This window comes from Propithecus coquereli, unplaced genomic scaffold, assembly GCF_000956105.1.
Source record: "Propithecus coquereli isolate 6110/MARCELLA unplaced genomic scaffold, Pcoq_1.0 Scaffold289, whole genome shotgun sequence".
Taxonomy (NCBI): Eukaryota; Metazoa; Chordata; class Mammalia; order Primates; family Indriidae; genus Propithecus; species Propithecus coquereli.
The window spans coordinates 1,013,290-1,018,709 of record NW_012148496.1 but is presented as its reverse complement, the minus strand read 5'-3'; positions in this window follow the sequence as shown (position 1 = coordinate 1,018,709).

The window sequence follows — 5,420 nt, the reverse complement described above, 5'->3', positions numbered from 1 at the left end:
GAAAAATGTCTGTCCTTCTAATGCCAGTAATCTAATTTTTAAAAATAGTGCAAGTAGGACTCATGTAACACACACGCACACAGCTGCATTGCTCACTCCCCAAATGCATGGCTATGGGGCCAAGAATGTCTGTAGTTGGGAACTGCCCACAGGGAATTGGAGCATGGAGTTAGGCTTGAGCTCAGCACGGAAGGGAGGGCAGACTTCCCTTTCTATGTCTCCTCAACCTCCCATAAGGTGTGCTCCAAGAGAGGTGGTACGTTTTCTCTGTAAGACTGATCAGAGATCCTCCCCAGAGCATCTGCACTCAAAAAGGAAACGAGCCAAAGGCATAGATCTCTAAAAATGGAGTTCGAAGCATCAGAGAACACACATGGAGGAAGGTTGAGTTTAGTTCACTTCTGTTCCTACACACCAGTGAGTGAACAGGAGTTAAGCTAGGTGCATCAGCATCACTTGGGGAACTCATTACTTATAAAGATTCCCAGGTATCACTGCTGGAGATTCGAATTCAGTAGGTCTGGTACTGGCCTGGGAAGCTGTATTTTTAACAAGCTCACCAGGTGATTCTGACATGGGGCCAGGTTTGGAAACTTTAAAGGCTTGCCTTGGTGAGCTCTTCCTTGAAGCCAGATTTCGGTGGTGGGAAGCTGAGAAGATGGAGGCTTGTGGCCTGAGAGGAAATACTGGTGAAATCTGGAGGGTGCAGAGCAGGTCCATGCCTGTGAGGGCAACCATGGTATATACCTGGGGCTGGGGCTGCGTTCTGGGCTGTGGTCCAGAGCCTATGTGAGACTGTGTACCGAGCCCAGTTGCTGTCAGGGTGCCTGCTGAGTAGAGTTGTGTTCAGGGCTGACTGGAATAGGCAAAGAGCCCAGGGTGAAGGCCAGATGGAGGGCCAGGATCACTGGCCCTAGGGAACCAGGGGGCTGGGACCAGTATACTCATACCCTACAAATACCAGGGCAGAAATGAAATGGACATCTGCTTAGCTAGGGATCTAAGGCTGAGCTCTTTGGTCAGAATTCCATAGAAGACAATGCGAGCCACACTGGGTGAAGATAAAACCAGTTTATTTAACACATATACAGTACACACTACGTGCCTCTAAGTGCTTCCCAAATATTCATTGTACTCTCATAACAACCCTATAAGCTAGGTAATAACGTTATCCCCTTTATACAGATGAGGGACAAAGAGACTCAGAAAGGTCATGTAGCTCCACCACGTTCACACAGCTAACCAGTTCAAACACAAATTTTCAGGGAGTCAAGCAAGTAGCATTGATTAGACCTGCTAATCTGTGATAGCTTTATGGAGATTATTTCCCTAGATTATCACTAAGTCAGCAATTATTAGTGAAGAGGACGTGGGAAGGGTTTTGTGGGTGAGTGATCTGCCCTAACTCAGGTGCTTGCACATTCAGCCCTCGGCTGTTTTGGCTATCTGCTCTGTGAACTATACAAAGCAGCTTTTCATCTCTGGCCAGTGTTGCTAGATTTTACCTTCCATTCTGCTGCGTCATGTTTAGGGAATCCAAATTCATTTTTCAATTTGTTAAAAAGCAAACTAAAGGAGACTTAGAGAAACAGCTCAGGAAGGTTATGCAAAACTAAGGGGGCACGGGAGGAGAGGTAATATGATACAATGGAGAGGGCAGTGGTCTTGGAGCCAGATGGGTTCAGATCCTAGCTCATAATGAGATTTTACATGATTTATTTAACCTCTCTAGCCTCAGTTTTCTCATCTGTAAAATGGCAACAGACGTCTTGCTGGGTTGTTGTGAGATTTGAGATAATATACTCATATTCAGCACACAAGTACAATGAAACTGAGGTGTTTAGCGTCACATTGCGAGTAAGAGGGAGAGCCAGGATGTGCAGGAGGTGGACCTGTGTGCAGCAAAAGCCAATACTTGCTCCACTATTCCACAGGGCCACCCTGGAATCTGGCCTTGAGGAGCACCAGCCACAGCTTCACTCTATATGACCAAAGTCAAACTCCCAACCCAGAAGGCCCTTTTTGGGTCATTCTGTGGCGCTTGGTCATTCCCCTCAAGGGTAAGAGATGGAGACACCTCACCCACCTCACTCTTCTCTCTTGGTTTGACCCTCCAGGGCGAGGGGCTCACTTTAGAAGGGTGAGTCTACACTTCATATGTTTTTCTTATGGATTGGGGCTCCATCCTACTATCCTAAGCAGAATCTGATTTAAAACTGAGAAGGGAGAGGGAAATAATGTGCACATTTGTTTAAAATTTTGAGCAACTGAATCCATTTAGAGTAGGTTTAAAGGAGGCCAGGGCTCCAGCTTCCATTCCTATATAAGCCTTGAACAGAAAAACCATTCATGCCATAGGCTGTGCCTGAACCCATTTTATGACTGTTTCATTCTTCATTCTCCTTTTCTCTCCTAGAAATTGCAGGTTATCCCTCAGACTGCTCTATTGCTTTCTGTGTAGCCCAAGCTGGATCCTTGTTCCCACTCCACCACTAGCTGTGTATCCTTGGCAAGTTGCCTAACTTCACCAAGCCTCAGTTTTCTTGTCTGTAAGTGTCGCTTTGAGGATCAATGAGGTAATCTACTTAGTAGAGTGTCTGGCATATAGCAAGCACTCGGTAATTATTAGACATTAGTAGTAGTAGTAACTAACCATTTCCACTCCCTGTATGACCAACATGAATCTTTTTTTTTTTTTTTTTGAGACAGAGTCTCGCTGTGTTGCCTGGGCTAGAGTGCCGTGGCATCAGCCCAGCTCACAGCAACCTCAAACTCCTGGGCTCAAGCGATCCTCCTGCCTCAGCCTCCCGAGTAGCTGGGACTACAGGCATGCGCCACCATGCCCGGCTAATTTTTTTTTCTATGTATTTTTAGCTGTCCAATTAATTTCTTTCTATTTTTGGTAGAGACAGGGTCTTGCTCTTGCTCAGGCTGGTTTCGAACTCCTGAGCTCAAACAATCCGCCCGCCTCGGCCTCCCAGAGTGCTAGGATTACAGGCGTGAGCCACCGCACCCGACCCAACATGAATCTTTATAACCAGCCACCGATTCCTTGCAAGTCCCGCTGGGAAAGCCTACTTTCTGCCAGTGTCATGATGGTTATGTCAGTCAGGGCTCTCAACAATTGAACTCAACTAATTCATGATTCTTTAGGTTGATTTCAAGTCCCAAAGGCCCATCTCAGTAAACAGATTTCTGCCTAAACTTTCTAAGTTCAGATATCCTCCTCTGTGATCAGCTTTCAACAATAATTTTGGATTCTAACGCATTGACAGCCGCTCCCTACACTTGTTGCAGAGATTTGTTGAATAAATGATTATTGTTTTATTGGTTCATTTATGTATATTGTATCATTAAGGTATTCAGTTTTTCAACCAACTTTTAATTGCCTACGTACAGCATGCCAGGAATTGTGGTCCTAAATCGATTATAATTCTTCAGGGTAAGTACTAGGTCTCTCCTTTCTTTGAGTTTCCTGAAAGTCCAGCACAGTTCTGGGCACAGTGGAGGGTACTTCATAGTTCTACACAATTATTAATATTTTCGTCCTTTAAAAACGAATAAAATAAACTTTTTTCGGGGGAAGTAAATTTTTCATTCGGTAGTTGAGCTGGCTACTGAGTGAAGTCTATCACGAACCTTTCGCAAAGTGAGTAATTCTTCTGTAAAGCGAAGGATTTCCCCTTCTTCGCGTATGTATGCGTGAATTCGGATTTTCAGACACCGTGTTTGCTCGCAATCCGTTGGCACATCTTTGCTTTCCTACACCGCAGGACGACGAACCTCGGGCAACAGCAGCCGCCCGCGAGGGGGCGCCCGACTGCCCACGGTCATTCCGCCCGCACTGCGCAGCCTCCGCCCAGGGCTGGGCGGAAATCCCCCTGCTGACGCGCCCGACGCCTCCAGAGGGCGAGGCCCGTGGGAGGGGGCGGGGCCACCCCGAGCGCCGCCGGCACGGCCGAGGGAGGCTGGGCGTGGGAGGCGGCGGCTGCTCTTCCGCAGTGTTGGGAAGATGGCGCCGCCGGTGACCGAGAGGGGGCTGAAGAGCGTCGTGTGGCAGAGTGAGTGCGCTGGGGTAGGGGCTGAGAGAGCGAAGGCCAGGAGGCCGCCGCGCCGGGCCTTGTTTTCCTGCTCCAGCCCCGCAGTGTCTTTGGGAGCCGCCGCGGACACTTGTTGCTTTGGGACTCGCGTCTCTGTTAGGACTTCTTCCTGCTTTCCTTCCCTGCCCTGTTTCTTGCCAGCACCGGGGATGGGCGGGGTGCGACAGGACGCGGCCTTCTCGCAGGCGTGGGGCACCCCCTCGCCTCGGCCGGGCTCTGGCCGCGAAGCTTCGCCCGAGGTGAGCGCCCTGGGCCGGGCTGTCCCTTCCACGGCCCGTCTGCGCATCCTCGGCCCCGCTGCCCGCTCTCGGCTCGCACCCGGGCCCCACCGGTCGGGGATGTCTCTCCATCCGACACAATCCGGCCGCTGTTTATCTGTCCCGCCTCCCCCGCCCCCATCTCCTCTCCACGCTGTAGTTTCTAAAGGACTGCTTATTCGTGTCAGTATCACGGAGGTTTTACAACCGTACTTTTCAAAAAACCTCACTGTTAAACAGACCCTTCTTCCACTATTCCTAGAGGAGGCTGCTTTCTAAAAAGTTGTTGAGAACGGACTGTTGGAATGATGAGATCTTTAGCCGTGACAGCTCCCTGCATAGCCGGGGCAAAGCTGCACCTTCACCTTTTCCTTTACTGTCTCTGGGCCACTCCCTGCTGTTAGGACCAAAGTACTTATTGGTTACTGATGTTCTGCTGTGTCATCTACGACTTTCATAAAAATCACCCAGACTTAGGTCTGGCAAGTTAAAAAAGGAAGAAAACCACCGAACAGTGAGAACCACCATTGTTTTGCATTGCTGGGTTCAAAGTAATTACGGTCTAGTAGTGGGAAAGGAGTAACATCTAATTAGTATTTCTTACTCTAACCTGTTGAGCAAAAAACAGAAGTGATTTAGTCAACAGAATTCAGAGAGTTACAAAGTTCAGTAACTGGGATAGTGCTTAACATACAAGAGGCACTAAAGTGTATAAATAGATGGAAAAAAATTATCTTTTTAAAAATTGGTTATCCTCGAATAACACGGGAGTAAGAATTTTTTAAAAAATAAAAGATAAAAATTGGTTAATTTTAAGGTTGGCATTTTGGTTTTCAAGATTTACATGGTTGGCTTTTAAGATTTGGCCATGCTTTAAAATCACAATGGCATTTAAATACATTTATGTGAAAATAGATAATGAATTGTGTTGTATAAGTTATTTCCAAGATATAGAGGTGCTTAACATCAGCATTTATCAGAAAAAAAGATAATGGTAGTAATGCCAGTCTTGAGAGCATGGAAACTAGGCAAGAGGGAGGCTGTAGAGAGAAAATTTCCATCT